This window comes from Oryza sativa, chromosome 9, assembly GCF_034140825.1.
Source record: "Oryza sativa Japonica Group chromosome 9, ASM3414082v1".
Taxonomy (NCBI): Eukaryota; Viridiplantae; Streptophyta; class Magnoliopsida; order Poales; family Poaceae; genus Oryza; species Oryza sativa.
The window spans coordinates 4,761,152-4,780,606 of NC_089043.1; the positions used below are offsets into that span (position 1 = coordinate 4,761,152).

The 19,455-nt window shown below is 43.9% G+C and overlaps 2 long non-coding RNA genes across 12 annotated transcripts; one reads left to right on the forward strand and one right to left on the reverse strand.

Annotated features, from left to right (window-relative positions):
• Positions 1-1,118: 1,118 nt before the first annotated feature.
• Positions 1,119-3,545, reverse strand: LOC136351670 (uncharacterized). Its single transcript, XR_010734855.1, has 3 exons — positions 3,059-3,545; positions 2,606-2,671; positions 1,119-1,483 (listed from the first exon to the last, which is right to left on the reverse strand). It is a non-coding gene; the product is annotated as an uncharacterized lncRNA (long non-coding RNA).
• A 6,428-nt stretch (positions 3,546-9,973) lies between these two features.
• On the forward strand, positions 9,974-15,586 carry LOC4346381 (uncharacterized). Of its 11 annotated transcripts, XR_010735274.1 has the most exons (7): positions 9,977-10,548; positions 11,149-11,339; positions 11,684-11,766; positions 11,870-12,253; positions 12,716-12,977; positions 13,067-13,115; positions 13,250-15,586. It is a non-coding gene; the product is annotated as an uncharacterized lncRNA (long non-coding RNA). The 11 variants fall into 11 exon arrangements; XR_001539717.3 differs by having other exon boundaries at positions 9,975-10,548; positions 11,870-12,977; XR_010735275.1 differs by lacking the exon at positions 13,067-13,115 and having other exon boundaries at positions 9,978-10,548.
• The last annotated feature ends 3,869 nt before the right edge of the window (positions 15,587-19,455 follow it).

Below are 19,455 nucleotides of genomic sequence, written 5' to 3' on the forward strand. Positions count from 1 at the left end.
TTCCTTTAACAGTGCCAGACCATATTCAATGGCAAAGGACCCATTTGGGTAATATTTAGCACATAAACTTTTTGGATTAACAATGATCCTCCAAGCCTGTCTTGCTAACAAAGCTTGGTTAAATAATCTCACATCACTGAAGCCAAGCCCACCGTGACCCTTCGGCTGTGTAATTCTATCCCAAGCTTTCCAATGTGTTTTCCTTTTGCCGTTCTCCACTCCCCACCAAAAATTCCGTGTCAACTTGGTTATCTCATCACACTGGAATGGCTTGGATAACAGATTTTATCAACTCTCTTCTAGATTCCTTCCTGAAGGCTTTGGAACTTCCCTTTGCTCATTCTCCCTTTAGGAGTAGGGAAACCCAGATATCTATCGTCAAAGCCAGAATTGAAAATTTGCAGGGTATTTTTGATAGTATCACGGGTGTCTGTAGGAGTGGCTTCACCAAACAAGATAGAACATTTAGCCGGATTGATGAGTTGCCCTATTGCTGATGCATAGCTAGCAAGGATCTCCTTAACAACTCCAGCTTGTTGGTTATCAGCCTTGAAGAACAGTAGGGTATTATCGGCGATGAAAAGATGAGAAACATCCGGTGCTCGCTTGCAGATCTGAATTGGAGATAGTGCACCTTGAGCGACTTTTTCTTGTAACAGTAAAGATAGTCCATCAGCTATGAACAAAAAGAGGAAGGGAGACAACGGGTCTCCTTGCCGAAGATCACGAGATGGAGCAAATGTAGACATGAGGGTCCCATTAAATTTAACTGAATATCTCACCGTGGTTATATACTCCATTATCTATCTAACCCAACGGTGAGCAAAACCCAACTTATACATGGATTGCTCAAAAAAACTCCAATCGACTCGATCATAAGCCTTAGACAAATCAAGTTTATAGGCACAAGCTGCTTTGGCTGGACTATTGTTCCTCTGGATGAGGTGGAAACATTCAAAAGCTATCAAAGCATTATCTGTGATCATTCGACCCGAAACAAAGGCACTCTGGCACTCTGAGACGAGTTCCCCCAAGCAAGGTCGCAACCTATTCACTAGACATTTTGACACAACTTTGTAAATAACATTACAGAGACTTATTGGCATGAAATCACGTAGTTCCAGTGGTTGATCCACCTTTGGAATGAGTACTATCTCCATATTATTAACCCCAATAGGCATAATGTCACGCCCGGAATTTCTATCCAAAATTCCAAACGCTTACATGTGTGTTAAATCCTCGTCCAGGAATCAACCGAGGCACACAATAACAAATTGATAATAGAGTACTATCAAACAGCTAATTAATATTCGCAAAATAATAAATTATTATAGAGGTGGATGGTTCCTCTCAAAAGAATAAAATTCTACACAGCGGAAATAAACAAAAGACTAAACAGCTATGGCGACTCCACTCCACAAGCAACTTGACCCGAACAAAGCCTAATCCTCCAGATCATCTCCTTCACTGAAATACTCCTCCTCTGATGAATGAATATTGCAAGAATGAGCATATGACATACTCAACAAGCCACACAGCAAATATGCAAGTGCACAGGATAACAAAGGATGGCATAATAAAGCTCATTTGCATAAACATCATTTAATAAACATTTGAGAAAAACAGTAAAACAGTTAAGTAATTAAGCAATATTAAATAAACACTATACAACACACCCGTGTTGCATAGGCCCAACCTTATCTGAACAACCAACCCCGGTTGTACAAATCAAACCTCCATACAAGGAATATACCATTCCAAACCAGCAGTCAAACTAATTGTCACAGTATTATCATTAATGAGTAGTGTGAGACTAATCACGAAAAACATTGTTAGACCCACCCATAACCGCGGGCACGGCTATTCGAATAGTTTTACTTTGGCCAGAGATGTACCACTGTACCCACAAGACACAGCTCCACAACATGTCACCATGCGCCTCAATACCACCACGATACCTCGGAAAGGAACTGTGACGGTACCCCTCGCACAACACAACTCACCACAGTGCACCATACCTGGATTATAATCACCCCCTCTACAACCAGAGGCATGGACTCCCCAGCGACCCCCATGGACTTCTCGCCACTTCTCATTCTGGCACCCCATAATGAACCATGCTATACAAAAGATAAAGCTGTTGCCCACGCTGGCTTGTGGTTGGCACGGTTAATGTTTCACAACAGTAGCTCGTGAACCGGTCCTTAATTGTCATGAGCACGACCTTCAAAACCGTATGCTCACAACCCACCATTGTCAAGTTTTAATTATCAATTAATTATCATAACACGATTAACCATCGTGAGCTACCATTAAATATAACTATAAATAATAATGTGGTATGATTCATCCCATTAGTGAGCTAATGTTCCTAAGCATGGCTAAGCAATTATATATATAGCATTTAGCTGAACCAATCCAATATATAAGGTCCAAGCTAATCAATTTATTACACATAGGAAAATAAAGTCATTGTTGGCCATAATTAAATGGGAAAGGCTCACCACCCGATGACATTTGAAAATAATGCATAAGTTGAAACAAAACATTAGCTTTAAACGGGTTCAACATTCTCAAAGGGTTGTTTGGGATCTGTGTGACTTGCCTTGAGCTTCTTCAAACGCTTCTGAACCTTCCTCAACGTAAACTCTCTCCTCCGGAACATCGGAAACTAAAGCCAATGAACAAAATCAACAAAATAGTACAAAAACAAGCATAAACAGTACATGTGGAAATTTTTAACATGTAGACCTCGATTTTAGATAAATTTAGCAACTTGAACCACTTGAATCCGAGTTACGATGATTTAGATATGGATTTTCTAAGTTTAATCGATTTTCAACTACTACAGAAAAACTAAAAGAAAAAAATTATGATGTCATCACGACATCATCGCCGGCTTAGGCTCGGCTCCACGCGACCACCGGTGATAGAGGGCTCGGCCGGGCTATCCGAGGACACCTATGCGAAGAGGACGACGACGCAAACTCACCGGTGCAAAGAACAACGACGGACGACGACAAACGACGGCCGGCGACGAGGTCCGACAGCGGCTCACCTCGGGTCAACGTCGACGACGGTGCTCCGGCGGTCTTCGGCGGCTGCGGAGGAGCGGACGGGGTGCTCCTCCTCCTCACAAACCCGGCGATGGCGACGGAAGGCGGCGGCGACGACCACAGCAACGGCGCGGCGCGGCTGAAGCAGCGGCGGCGGCGGCAGCGCTACGGGCAACGGCGGGGCTTGGGACTTGAGGCAAACGGAAGAGGACGAGTAGGGGATGCTTTATATAGGCTTGGATTAGAGAGATCGGACTCCAAATGAGAGGATTTGAGCTGGAAAATCCTAGGGTTAGTTTGGAGAGATAAACTAGAAAACGAGTTTGATTCGGTTTATCCGATCAAAATTAATCTCCGAAACTTTAGGGGAAAGGAAGAGGATAAGGAGGAGATAATTTCCCCTCAATCAATCGGACTCGGAAGCAACCGGTGGAGGCGGATTTGAAGGAGAGGCGGCGGCGCTCGGGCTCGGTTGGCCGGCCGGAGGTTGAAGACAACCCCGACATGTGGGCCCCACATGTCGGCGGCTGAGAGGAGGGAGGGGCGGCGGCTCGGCTTGGGCCGGCCTGGGCCGCACCGCCACGCGCGGGGAAGAGAGGAGTTGGGCCGGAATCGGCCCAACGACTTAGAAGAGGGTTTTTTAAACTTTCTCAATTAAAATAATTCGTGAAATGATGTTTCATTTATTAAAAATACTTTCCTTGCTCAAATAATTCCTAGAAAAATCTAGAAAATAGTTAAACAAGCAAAATATTTAATGAAATTTTATCTAGCTCAATTTTATGTTGAATTTTTTCCTAGATTATTAGAATTTAACTTATAAGCTTTTAAAATAATTTCTAAAGATGCATTAAAGAATGAATTATTAAATTAGGCAATTTTCAGGGCGTGACACATAACTCCAGAAACAAAAAACTGCTTCACAGCCCTCACGATGTCAGTCTTCAGCACTCCCCAATTGTGCTGATAAAAACGAGACGGGAAACCATCAGGGCCCGGTGCTTTTATGGGTCCAATTTGAAAGACTGCGTTGGAAATTTCTTCTTCACTGAACTCCGCACAAAGCCTCTCATTCATCTCAGACGTCACCTTTCCCTGCACCAACCTGGTAACTTTAGACTGATCGAGCAAAGGATCTGCGGTGAAAACAGTCTTGAAGTAGTCGGTCGCCATATCTTCTAAAACTGTTGTTGTACTATGAACAGTGCCGGCTGAGTCTTGCAGCTTTGTGATTCTGTTCTTCTTTGCACGCCAAACCACTTTACTATGGAAAAATTTAGCATTGCGATCACCCTCTTTGAGCCAGTTGATGCGAGAACGCTGCAACCAGAGCATTTCTTCCCTGTACAAAAGTTCATGCAAAGTATCTGTGGCTTTCTGAATTAGTCGGCTGTCAGCATTGGTAGCAATCAGCTCTGCTAGTTCCTTCCTTCCCTTCTCAATTTCTCGACCAACATTTTTGCATTTCTTCCTGCTCCAACTATGCAGGTCTAACATTACTCTTCTCAGAGCCCTACTAATGTCAGCCAGGTCTGATTTCTCACCCGAGGAATCCCAACTATCATCAATTACCTTTGTTAGCTCTGTCTCCCTCTCCCGGAAGATTTCATAGTGCAGGCATTTCCGTCTAATTTGTTGGTCATTGCTAACAGAAAACCTCAAAGTAACAAGATCTGAACATGGGGAAACGAGGTGTTCTACTTGTGCATTACTGAACATTTCACGCCAATTGTTGTCAGTAACAGCTCGGTCTAAACGTACTCTGACGTTATTATGTCCTTCCCTTTTGTTATCATAAGTACAAGGAACTCCTTTAAACCCCAGATCATGCAATTCACACACATCAAGCACATCTCGAAAAGCTTGCATCTGAGATTCACTTCTCTTATTCTTTGAAAAGTGCTCAAATTGTCATAATGTCTCACTAAAGTCTCCCACCACAAGCCAAGGCAGATTTGATGTTTGTTTTAGCGATGCAAGCAAGGACCACATTCTATGCCGGTTCTCAGACCTTGGTTCACCATAAACAAAAGTGATGTGCCACATCGGATCATTCACAGACAACCGAACATAAGCATCAATATATCTATCATTTATTCCTTTAATATCAACATAAACAGACTCATCCCAAAAGAGCGCTAGACCACCACTCATTCCATTACATATCCAGCCAGCAAATCCTCTAAGTCCCAATCTATTGCGAAGACGTCTCACCTTTTCTATTGTCTGTCTTGTTTCACACAAAAACACTAACTAGGAACCAGCCTCGCGGACCAAGGCACATAAATCGCGAACTGTCGTAGCGTTCCCTATACCACGATAGTTCCAAGATAAGTAACTCATTGCTCCAGCGGGAACCTGTCATAGGTCCCGCCAGTTTACTAGCAGCCCCGGGGCTGATTGCTTCCAAATCATCCAGGACAGTCCCTTCCATTGTAACTTTCTTGAAACGCTTCAAAGCTCTCCCTTTCTGATGTGGCTCATTCAGCTCTTTCCTAACTTCCTCTGTCCCCTGCCCATACTCTAGCAAGGCCAGCTGTACTCTACCAACTTTCTTCTGTCCACTCTGTTCAGGGGTCCTCCTCTTGTTTGCACCTCCTGTATCCTCCATAGATGCATCCCCAAAAGAAGCTAGGAGGTGTAATTCCTGCATGGCCAGAATCATTCCTCCTTTAGGATCTGTGGACACCAATGTATCATCCGTGCTGCCTTTGTCAGACTTGAAGATCTGATTTTCCATACCCCCCTAACGCTGAGCAGTCGCATATGACACCTTCAGCTTATGTGTTTGTTGTGCAAGTTGCTCATCTATCTGCACATCCCCTTCTGTCTCCCTATGATCGAAATCATCGCAAGCATCCACCCTTGGGGGAACAACCTCGGCCCAGTCCTCCTTCTGACCTCTCCTTGAAGAAGAAGAAACCGCACTCCCAGCACTTCTGAAAACCAACTTACGTGAAGCATTTGGCTGGTATGTTGCCTTGACTTTGTTCACCTTCCTGTCAAAAGGCTTCAGAGGAGAACAGTGCAGTTCAACAGAGAAGCGATACGGCACATCCTTGCTTGCACTCTTCTTGTCACATTCTTTATCAGATTGTCCAATCAAACCGCTTGACCTCCTCACTGCCCTATCTTCGATTTCAGAGGCTTTGCAACAGGTAAGTCCACCAGTATGCGGAAACAATCATGTCTATTGCAGCCATCAGCTTCCACATCAACTTCACGAACTCGACCAAAACTCCTTCCATATAGTTCTCCTCTAGCCTTTGTCATTAGCACTAAAGGCAGATCATATATTCTGATCCAAATTGGAACTACATCCAGAGGAACATTGGATGGGCTAGTCAGGCCATCGAATTCAACAACTAGGAGGGCATCACCTCTATGCAGCCAAGGACCCCCTTGAAGAACAAACTTGAAATCTCCTTCTGCACAAAAGGTTATGATAAACAAATTGTCTCTTCTTCTTCAATATTAACTTCAACCACATTATCTTCCTCCTCATGCAACTATCCCTCGGTGAATTGTGAAGGGCCCTGTTGGAAACTCGGTTGAAACTCTTCTCGGTACACGCTAGCCATCGCATCTTAGAGAATTAGATCTTTTGGGCCAGCCGCCGGCGACTCCTTCGTCATCAACACCAATTGATTCGATGGAACATCCATGGTACCACTAAGCGGCTTCGAGCGGGTAGTCATCTCACTGACGACCCCTTTATTGCCCCCACCACCAGTAGTTGCCATTGAACTTCCTTTGAAGAAACAAGAACATATTGGATTGCGACCTAACACACCCGATTGTGGATATTGAACTTGTTGGTTCCAGATACTTGGAAGACCAGTCCTTATAAAGGGACTGTCAACCAAGTCCCTCTCTCTCCCCAGAAACTATCGAAGGAAACTTTTGTAGATCAGATCGCAAGTAAACCGATCTCCCCTCGATCCAATTAACAACTGGAGCAATATAGAACTTGCCATATGGATCGTGGGCTTGGGAACGAATCCCAACATCCCTCGGATTTGGATAATTCAGAGGGATTAACTAATCCTCCAGAAACCCTAGCAGAAAGCTAGGCGATCCACCATGAATCCACCCAACAAAGAAACTAGCAAGGGCAGGCGTAAACCCTGCAGACTCCATAAGCAGATCGTAGAAAACCTCCATCCAATTCCATCGCCAGAATGGGAGGGAAGGCTTTGCCGCCCAGTCGCCTGGGCGTTGCCTCCACCCAAACCCTAATGGAAACATAGCTTGGACGTGACCAAGTAAAATAATTATTTAGAAGATCAACACAACAAAATTAAATAGTTGAAAAATGCTCGAGCAGAGTAAAGCATAATACTGATGCTTTGTGCCAATAGCTGGTTGTACAACAATGAGATGAGACTGTGCAGTGCACGTATATATACTTTTTTTAAGACAACATTTAGAGTAAAGCAGGTAACATATTATACTTTGCAATGCAGTAAATACCATCTTCCTATATATTTGGTACCCACTAAGGGACATTTACTCCTATAAAGCAAAACATGTAAGAAGCCACATCATCAACAATTAGATCATATTAGTACAAAGATAATAACAGTTGAATCAAGAAGCTACTTATTCATCCAATTCCATCATTCATTAGTTATCTATTCACCTCCCTTTGCTCCACCTCACAGTCACACATAGCACTGTTACATATTTTGTGCATAACACCATGTTTTCTGAATACAACTCAAATTATTGTTTAATATGTGATGATTGTTTAATATGTGTGTTTTGTTTTATTATGCATGATAAGATATCATATAATTATTAGGTATCATTACCTGAATCTATTTTCAGAAAAAACTTGATTGAAGTAGAGAGATGCAAATTGTCTAACAATAACGATACCCATATTGCGCATGAAAATAATATTCATATATTATAACAATACACAATGACGCTTAGAAAAATAAAGCATGAATTATATTGTAATAACATAAGGCATATATAAATCTACATTATCATATATTTTGTATATACATAGAGTTGCACCTAACCATTTAAAACTATGATTTTGTTTGACGATAATACTACAAAACCTATGGCAAAGACGCTGGGTGCCAACTAGTTATGTATATGAGTTTGACCATGTCAAACAGCTCATTCTCTGTTTTAGTTTCTGCATAACACGCATTGGCTCTAGATCAAATATTGTTTTTCTTGTAAGTTAACTCAGTGTAGAACCGAGCCTTGAAAAGTGTCAACAATATTGAATGACTGACGACATCAGTAGATGAAAGTTAAAAATAGAAGGCCTCCCAGTGCAGAGTGGGATATAAAAGTGAAGACCATCATCCTTTGCAAATTGAAATGGTAGCCTGATCATGCTTGTTTCCCACATGAGATTTTTACATCTCAGTAACCCACAGACATGAAACAGGATATATCTAAACGGAATATTTATTTTATTCAATGTGGTTGAAGACATAAATAAATTAACATATCTATTATTTATGTAAAATGATGATTGTTGCAATCAACATGCTATGCAGCTTATTCCTGCATATCTATACTAATATAAGAGCATCCCAAAGCAAATCCCTATCCAATAATTTTGGAGTTTTGTTGATAAAAATTGATCCAGTAGTGGCCCTAAACAAGAAACCCATTAATTACCAGGATTCCCATCTCCTGGTTTCTCGCTCCCCACAAGTAAAGAAGAGTTCTCGCTCCTAATCCACCTCTCCCGCGTGCTTGTGGCAGTTCCTACACCCTCGTCGAAATTTTCTAGTCTGCAACTTCATCTCGTGGGGTTGTCCCTTGTAGTCACCTCTAGCTACCCCGCCACCAGATGCATCTCTCATATAGTTGGTTGGCACCCCGTTCAAGCATCTGACCGGTGCCCCGATTCACGCATCCGCACCCAGCGGCATGCGCCGATGCGACAACCTACAGCGGCGGCGTGTAGTAGGAGCCACTGCCGATCCTAGTCGTCTGACTTGGGTTAGGGTTTCTTGAGATTTCTTGAGTTAGGATTTTTGGATTTGGTAATTTTTTTCGTGACTTGGATCGATCTTTGGGAAAATTGGGGATCGATCTTTATTTGGCCAATCCTCCTTTTCTGATTTTTGACTGATGCAAGACAACCACAGAACTTAGGAAATCCAAGTATAAGCAATAGAACATGACTCTATTCTGATTCTCTTATCCTTTCTAATGCAATTGCAAACTAAAAACTGACGTTTGCTGAAAACTGATGCCCTCTGCTATGTGCTGGATGCGAACTTAATTGCTGCTAGAATGCTGCTGAAATTGGTGAATGGTGTTGCTGCCTGCTGCTGCTGATGTTGCTGCTAAAATTGCACCATTGTTGTGTAACAAGAATGGCACGAATAAATAGATAGTACTTGATATGCAAATTTTGTATGTTTTATTTTTTGACATTGTATTGTCGCTCAAGTATTCATATCTTGTACCTGATCTGCTGGTGCTTATGCTGTGGACTGCTGAGTTACCAACAAGTTTCTGGAGCTACTAATGTGCTGCTTATTGGTTGGTGTTGATTGCGAATGATTGGAGCTGGTTGCTGTTGCTAGATCCCATGTCTGGAGACTAGAGCTGCAAGACCTGCCGAGCTTGATCACGTTGAGTGGAGCGATGCCGAGCAGTGAGCACGACACTGCGATCACAGGTCGCACGAGCGAGTGCGATCTCACAAGAGGGAGAATGAAAAGGATTTCTGTTGGCAGTTTTGTATGGTACCTAACTTTTATTTTTAGGAAGTCAAATTTAGCCAATCTCTGGGAGAGATTATTATTTTAACATCTTAAACTTTATTTAGGATTTCCATAAATAATATTTTTAGGATAAAATTTAGGGATACTGTTGATGATGCTCTAAGAAGGAGTTCACCCCTCCAATCCTACGGGCGAAATCATTCCATCTAATCTCACTCGTCCATCCACCTTCTCATCTAATCGCCATCCCATCCCACCAATTCCACCCCCACTCCGCCCCCACGCGCGATGACTCCGCCTCCCGCGCGTGATTCCCCTCACTCCTCGCTCCGTGCGCATTCTCTGTCCTCCTCGCTTCGCCCGAATCCCGGCTGTCGCCACAGTCCACAGCTGGACCAGCGCCGCCGCTGCCGTGTCTTCACTGCCGCTGGACCAGCGCACTCACTGTCGTGCCTCCTCGCGACTCCCCGCCACACGCCACCACATCGTGCCCCTGCCGCTGCCGTGGTAGTTCCCCATTCTTCCGGAGCCCCGTCCAGGACTGCCTCTGCCGGCACCGTGGTGGTTCCCCTTTCCGTCAGAGCCCCGCCCGGGACTGCTCCCGACGTTGCCGGTTGTTCTCCCTTCTGCCGGAGGTGCTGTGCACGCCACGCTGGTATGCAACTCTCCTCCCCGAAGGTGCCGAATTTGTCCAACGTTTCGTTCGACCTACGCCGAGTTCGACCATCCAGCTTCCTTGCGCCTTCTTCTCTTCTGTGCCAGCACACCTGATTCGGCTCAAAGTAACACTCTTGCTTCCACATCCCCATTAGTCCTATTTTTATTCGTCGAATTTTGTGTTTTTAAATGAACAGTTTCTGCCAAATTGCTTCCCCATCCCCATTAGTCCTATTTTTATTTGTCGAATTTTGTGTTTTTAAATGAATAGTTCCTGCCAAATGGCTCTCCTTATCTTGATAGTTATGTTTTTTGAAGTGTACATCAATGTAATGTCAAATGCTATTTTAAGAATGTTTGTTTGGTTATTTTAAGAATGTTTCTGTCTAGGGCGGACACATGGTATATATTAGATGAATTCTTTTCGGTGACAGAAAACAACTAAAGTGACATCTTAATTAGTTGGGATGCCAGACAAATGAGCACTTTAATGAGCCTACAAATGCATATCATATATACTTATATATGTTTGTTCATCATGTGTTGTTTAGAACAGCTTAAACAGACTAAGCAAGAATCATTAATTTTTATTTATGTTTCCTGATCAATTAGGAAATTCCTATAATCCTATTTGCTGATTTTTTTTTCTTTATTAGTTGTCTGATATATTGATGCAAAGAGGAACAAGAAGTATATATTTAGAGATGATTTTTTTTCTTTATTAGTTGGCTGAGATGGCAACGTGGTTCCGATGGTCTTCACCTCTTTGCGTACGATGGAGTGCCGGCTGAGGACAAGTTCAACGGCGGTTCCAGTGATGGCGACGACTTGCCCCCTGCTCCAACAATGGGAATATCAGTCGTAGGTTTTCATCGGTGGCGTGTGCGGAAGAAGGAACACTGAGAGGGAGTAGCAGGTCAGTGAGAGACGCATGGATCTATTATGGATCAAATCCAGTACCTTCTGCACTGCATGAATCTCCTTCCTTTTGTGATACTAGGTTCACGCTTAATGATATTTCCATCTGCGCCATGTTGAATCCCTGTGTACTGAATATTACCTGTTTCGGGGGACTTTCTTTGCAGGATGATACTCTCTTTCTATTCTCTTTGTTTCTTTTTTTCCCTGAATCTGAGAGAGAGAGAGAGAGGCCCCAGCTCCCTTCTTTTGTGGCTTTATTTGATTATTGCCTAATCTTTATCCAGTGTGTTGTATGAAAATATTTGCAGCTCTGAATTAATACTTGTGTGTTTTAATCAGGATATGTTCGCATACCGGCCACGTAGTGTGGTATGGTAGGCTTAAAGCTAACGGCCGAGCGGTTGTCCAAGGACGATCCACATGTATGTATGTTTTTGTTTTTGTTCTCCAACAATAATCACTAGTCATAGTTGATAGAAATGTGCACTGCTTAGATGAAATGACAGTGGCTACTTCTGGTTTCAGGCTTCTTCCTTTGAACTGACCGTTGGAATGCCAGGAATCTTAACGGCGACATTGAGGATGCGCTTGTCGCATTAGTAATCGTAACCTTCCTCTCAAATTTCACCGCATATTTGTTGCATGCAGAAAAGCACAAACCTCAGTGATCAAAGCTAACTTGACCCTTACTGGAACGAGGAACTCAAAGCTCTCTGTTCCTCAACAGTATGGTCGTCGCATGTTGGTAATAAACTCACAGGATGTAAAATCATCAAAAATTTGTAATGTGTTTCTGTTGCGTTTGTCCAAATCTTACTTTCTTTGCATCCAGCAAGTGTTCGATGGGTGACAATTTTCGTAGCTAGAAACGACAACAGTTGATGACTGCCAATGCTTTACCCACTTTAGGTTAGTGACTTAATTCTTAAGTTGTTTCGAAATAATTTTAACAGCACATGTTCTTTATTAATCATGTACCAACTTCATGAAATCGACTTGTCTAAATATATGGATGATTCAACCCACACAACAAATCAATGTGATTTGGAATTTAATTATTTGGTTAGTATTCACTATTCAGGTGTATGCACTAGGTCTCATGTTATATATAGGTCTAATGATATTCATTGGTACAGGTCGTATTCCAAAAAAGTAAGAAGATTGTTGTTAAAGTTAGAATGTTGCTGCAGTTAGATGATATTGCCTTCAACTTTCTGAAGTTAATGATGTCCCCATGAATTGGTTTATTCAGCCCACTACACAAATCAATGCAATTTGGAATTTAATTATTTGGTTAATATTCAGTAAATGCATTAAGTGTCATGTTATACATAGGTCTAATGATATCCATTGTTTCGTGATGCTGTACAGGCGTACTCCAAAAAAGTAACATTTGGTGTTGAAGAATGTGGTTGCCGTTATGTTGCTTGAGTGTTTTGAAGTTGGATAATTAAGCTCCTAAATGTTTTTTACACTATTGTCTTTATTATACTGAATTAAAAACTTAAAATGTTCTTGAATAGGACATGCACGGATTGGGGATTTCTATTCATGGAGTAACAATATCTTTATTGTACTTTTGTGTGGGCACAGGGGAGTGTGGAGTTGCTGTCGTGGCATTCTTCAAATCCAAGTTAGTATTACATATGGATTTTACCTATTCTTCATACGTCATGCCTGTAAATTTGTCAGGAAATTTTATTGAAGAGCTTCCCTGTGCAGAGCTTATTGGTTCTGGTGTTTGAGGGATGGTTCTTTTGCTCTTTTAGATGTATGTTGTCTTCGCTGCTACAGGCTAAAATTTCTCTTCCAGATGTAGTGATAAAGAAATAGCAATTTAATTACTATGTTTTTTTGTCACTTGGTTTTGATGCCATCTATGACCATATATCTCTCTTCCTCCAGCCCTCCATGGAATCAAACTCCTCACCTGCTAGCCACAGCTCAAAAGCTGGTGCGTTGGTTTTCTCCCATGTAGAAAATACAGAATTTTCTTATTACATTTCATTGTTTGTTGACGACCGACATTTCCATTGTTGCCGAGAACAACATCTACGGTTTGCATGTGTACTCGCAATTCCTCCTTGAAAATGTCTTGATCAGAAGTCCGGTGTGCATACTTTCTTGTGGTATACTGGTCTTAGGAATTTGATTAGAGTTTTGGTGTATGAAAGTAAAAGTGACATGAAGGTTTATGCATGAATATATAATTTGGTCATCTTAATTTGTTTTCAGGATTGTTAATATGTATGTATGCTTTCATTTTCTCCTGAGAAAAACTCACATAGACTCGGTCGTCATGTATTCCTAACAGAAGTTTTGCGTACCTTTTGTTCTGTGCAGATTTCTTATACTCTAGCTATTTCTTGCATTTACAACTTATCAGCCTGGTTTCCCTTTAGGACTTGAACTGTAATTCTGCAAGAAAATAAAGCCTTGATAGTTATTCTCTTTTACTTGCATTTTCACTTCTAGCTGAAAATTGGTCAGAGTTTGATCATTAATTGTTTGCGTCCAAAAAGTAGCAACATCGCAATGTATAAATTGTGCTTGACCCACACAATATGTTTACCTTTGTTGGTAAGGAAGTAGTGATTCAACAGAGTGGCTTTTATAGAGAACCATCCAAATTGTCAGGTTAGTGTAGTTTATATGGAAATTTCTTAATTACTAGAACTATTTATATGGAGTGCATTACATAAAAAACATTGCATAGATTCTTCTTCGTTTGCTAATATATACTGTTAAAACGTGCCTTGCACGTGCACGATAACTAGTTACACTGTAAGCATGTGTAAGAGAAGTAAATTTAGATGTTTCTAATCCTGTAGATTCTTGTATTGAAATTTGAAAACATGTGACCTTAATTCAGCATTTTAGCACCCTATCAAGTGTGGTTCCTTGAACATTGCCAAGCGCATTTGCAAGGAATAAAATCAGTTTAAGTATTTGACTGTCTCTTACAATTGACTATTTCTCATAGGGTAATTCCGTTGTCATCAAGAGCAGCTGCTGCTGTTTGTCTGTTACCGACCCACTGCAATGATAAAAAAAATGTAGAACACCAATTCGTTACTATGATTTTTGCTGCACGGAATGCCAACACAAATAAATAAGAAACAATTCCTTATTTTGTTTTTCATTGTTTGCTTATTTGACCCTGCTTTTCAAAATTGAACACCCCATCTGACTCTTTTTTTATTACACTGTTATGGTTTTATTTAGGAACAAGAAAAAAAACTATTTACTATTTAACTGACCAAAATACCCCCAAGATACTTCAACCCTATCCTATCCAGTCCAACGCGCTCTCTCTATCTCTCTCTCTTCTCTTGCAAGCGGCGGCAGTTGCTGCACCCGCGTTGCGTGGGAAAGCGCTTGCTGCTGCAGAGATAGGATGGTCGGCGCTGGTGCCGGCGCGCAGAAGAGCGGCAGCTGCTGCATGCAAAGGGAGAGCGGCAGCGGCTGATGCGCACGGCTTCGAGGGCGGCGGTGGTAGGTGCGCACAGCTTCGAGGGCGGCGGTGGCATCTGCGTACGACTTTGACGGTGGCAACGATGGTTCTTGTAGGGTGGGAGCGGCGGTGGCTATGCGCTGAGGGAGGGCGGCAGTGGCGGCTGTGGCGTGTAAAGGGTGGTCGATGGTGGTTCGCTTAGGGAGGGAGTGACGGCGCCTACGCGCACAGGGAGGGCGGCAGTGGCGGCTGCGTATGGCTTTGGAGACAGCGACGGCTGCGGCGTGCAGAGGGTGGTCGGCAGTGGCGACTGCGGGGCATGCCTTTGGGGGGGGGGGGGGGGGGAGCAACTGCGTGTAGTGGGAGGTCGGTGGCGGCGTTGTCGCGTGGTAGAGCAGCGATGACTGCTGCGCGTGGCTTCCGGGGCGATGGCGGCCATTGCGTGTAGAGAGAGGTCGACGGTGGCGGCTGCGTGCAAAGGTAGGGTGGCAGGGGGTACTGTGTGTGGCTTTGGGGATGGCGACGGCTGCGGCGTGTAGAAGGAGGCCAGCGGCGGGGTGTGGCTTCGACGGAGGTGGCTGCTGCATGTAGAGGGAGGTCGGCGGCTGCTTTCTTGTGTGCATCATAGACTGCTGGAGGACTATAAACTAGGGCATCATGATGCATAAACAGAACAAAGCTGAAAGAGGCCAACAGCAAAGGCATGATGAAAACTGTTACGAACCTCAAACATACAGACAACCTTGATGTAGTCCAGAATGAGGGCGCAATGATTGTCTCACACTACTTATGGTAGCGGAGGATCCACCAAGGCAAACAAAAAAAATCCTCGTGATGCCTAGGAGAACGCTCATGCAGAGAAAGATCAACCCTGGGATCACCTCCCAAATACACAATGTGACCATAACAAAGGTGTGGAGATTATGGATACCCCATACCAATACGGCATGTATATCCGACTGAGTATAGGGGTACCATATATAGATAGAATATCTTTAATAGGCTCGGGTTATATTCCTAACTTGTGTATCAAGGAAATACCCGGGATCCTAGACGGCTACGATTGTATTTTATCTTTACTTGCCTATTCCGTTAGGAATATGGGCTGTATGTTGTAATACGGACTCCTCTCACTATATAAGGAGTAAGGAGGGGTCCGGGTGCCTCTTGGGGCATAACTTTTCTCCCAGATCATACGATGAATAACACACTCGGCGGATTAATCCCCGGACAGGAGTAGGGTATTACTTCTCATCGAGAACGCCTGAACCTGTATAAAATTCCTAGTCTCCAAACCCATCCACTTTTCCTGCTTGATAGCCACCCCCTTTTCGTATTGCCAAAATTTTGTTTCGACAGTTGGCACGCCAAGTAGGGGTATTATCATCAACCAAGCCTCAGCGTCGCCGCCTCAGGGTCTAACCACAGGAGCAGGGATCATGTTAACCGATCTGTTCACTCACCTACCGACAGACGCAGAGAGCGTCGTGCTGAACCGCCTCACTCTCCACGTCGCAGGCATCCCATCGATCTTTGCAAGACAATCAACCGGCGTCGCGCAGAAAGAGGTTATATTCCACACCATTCACCAGACCACTACGACGACGATGTAGACGGAATTGCAGCTTTCACAAGCGACCTGCGTTGAGTGGATTGGCCAGCCGGCTTCAAGCCGACTGGAATCAAGAAGTATGACGGCAAAACAAATCCTGAGTCATGGCTCACCGTCTATGGTCTCGCAATTCGCGCAGCAGGAGGAGATAACAAGGCCATGTCAAATTACCTAGCCGTGGCTTTAGCAGATTCTGCTCGATCCTGGCTTCACGGGTTATCTCGTGGTACGATTGGATCTTGGGCAGAGCTTCGCGAACACTTCATCGCCAATTTTCAGGGCACCTTCGAGCGTCCTGGCACCCAGTTTGACCTCTACAATGTGATCCAGAAGCCCGGCGAATCCCTTCGGAATTATATCCGACGTTTTTCCGAGTAACGCAACAAGATCTCTGACATCACCGACAACGTCATCATTGCCACTTTCACTAAGGGTGTTTGTCACGAACTCTTGGTCGGCAAATTTGGACGCAAGCCTCCCAAGACAGTCAAGCAGATGTTTGAAAAAGATAATGAGTACGCCAAAGCCGATGATGTCGTTACCGCGTCCAAGCTGTCGGGCAGTAAATTGAAGCCCAAGAAAGATGCGCCAGCGACATGGGGGAGTGGAAGTACCAATCATAAAGGATCGCAAGCGTAAGCCCGAGGACCTTGTAGCAACTACAACACCTTCTTCTCGACAGCGATCGCGCATCAACACATTCGACAAGATCATGAGCGCTCAGTGTTCGCATCACCTAAATTCAAATCACGCAGCCAAAGATTGCTTCATCTTTCAGCAGTTTGTAGAACAATACGCCAAGAAAGCATGGAAGCCGACTGACGGAGAATAGAGCACATCTAAACAGAAGGATGATGAAGACGATGGATTGACTGGCTTTCAAGACTCTTGCAAGGAACTCAACCATATTTTCGGTGGAACCCAGGCTTACGAGTCCAAGCGGAAGCAAAAGCTGACTGAAAGGGAGATTAACGCCGTACAGCCTGATACACCCAAATATCTTCAGTGCTCAGAGACAACAATCAAGTTTGACCGCTCGAATCATCCTGACCGAGTGGTCCACCTGGGGTGGTACCCCCTGGTACTAGACCCAGTGGTTCGCAATGTTAAGCTCCGACGATACATCATTGATGGTGGCAGTGCACTTAATATTCTTTTCGCCAAAACTCTGGACGACATGCAGATCCCTCGGACTGAGCTGAAGCCGAGTAGTGCGCCCTTTCACGGAGTCATCCCCGGGCTGTCTTCTACTCCACTCGGCCAGATCACCCTGCCAGTCACCTTCGGCACTCGGGAGAACTTTCGCACAGAGAATATTTGCTTCAAAGTTGCTGATTTTGAGATGGCATACCACGCCATACTCGGACGCCCGGCGTTAGCCAAATTCATGGCGGTCCCACACTATACTTACATGATGATCAAGATGCCAGAACCCCGAGGAGTCATATCTTTGCGGAGCGGCATCAAGCAAGCCGTCACCTGTGACAAGGAAAGCTGTGAGATGGCCCAGACACGCGAGACTACACTTGCTCGGGATGAGATCTGACTGGCTGCATCAACTGCAACCGAAGGAGAAGTGCCTGCACCCAAGGTATCGAAGACCGGAGAAAGCGATGCCAAGACCAAGAAAATTCCCCTCAATCCCTCTGATCCTACCAAAACTGTTGTGATAGGCGCTGAGTTAGATTGTAAATAGGAAAGCGCGCTCATCACCTTTCTTCAAAGTAATAAATACATTTTTACGTGGAAACCATCTGATATGCCTGGTATTCCTAGAGAGGTGATTGAGCACTCCTTAAATGTTAAAGAAGACGCTAAACCCATCAAGCAACTACTCCGCCGCTTCGCACAAGACAGGAAAGATGCAATCAAGGAGGAATTAACCAAGCTGTTAGCAGCAGGCTTCATCAAGGAAGTTTTACATCCTGACTAGCTGGCAAACCCGGTTCTAGTTCGGAAGAAGATAGGACAATGGCGTATGTGTGTTGATTACACCGACCTCAACAAATGTTGTCCTAAAGATCCCTTTGGGTTACCTCGCATTGACCAGGTAGTTGACTCAACGGCCAGCTGTGAGTTACTCAGTTTTTTGGATTGCTACTCAGGTTATCATCAGATTAGCTTAAAGGAATCTGACTGCTTGAAGACCTCATTTATCACACCTTTTGGGGATTATAGCTACATCACCATGCCCTTTGGGTTAAAGAGCGCCGGAGCAACCTATCAACGCATGATCCAAAGATGTTTTTTCAACTCAGATTGGTCGCAATGTTGAAGCTTATGTTGATGATATAGTTGTCAAGATGTTTTTTCAACTCAGATTGATCGCCGATCTAGAAGAGACCTTTGCTAGCATCCATGCCTTTAGGATGAAGCTGAATCCTGAAAAGTACACCTTCGAAGTACCGTCAGGGAAGCTGCTTGGCTTTATGGTATCTCGTATGGGTATACAAGCCAACCCGGAGAAGATCAATGCCATTCTCAACATGAAACCGCCAAGTTCCCAGAAAGATGTTCAGAAGCTGATTGGATGCATGCGGCGCTTAGCCAGTTTGTCTCACGACTTGGCGAGCGTGGGATACCCTTTTTCAAGCTATTGAAGAAGACCGACAATTTCCTGTGGGGACCCGAGGCCCAGCGAGCCTTTGAAGACTTCAAGAAACTTCTCACAACTCCGTCGGTCCTAGCATCACCACATCCGCAGGAGCCGCTGTTATTGTATGTGTCGGCGACATCTCAAGTTGTGAGTATGGTCCTGGTCATGGAGCAAGAGGAAGATGGCCACATTCAAAAGGTTCAACGACCGATTTACTTCGTTAGTGAAGTTTTGGCCGACTCCAAGACAAGATATCCTCGGGTACAAAAGCTGTTATATGGTGTTTTAATTACCGTCAGGAAATTATCCCATTTTTTTCAAAGTCACTCGTTCACGGTGGTCACATCGTTTCCACTCGGAGAAATACTTCATAATCGTGAGGCAAACGGGCGCATTGCAAAGTGGGATCTAGAGCTGATGTCTCTGGATTAATCCTTCAAGCCACGTAC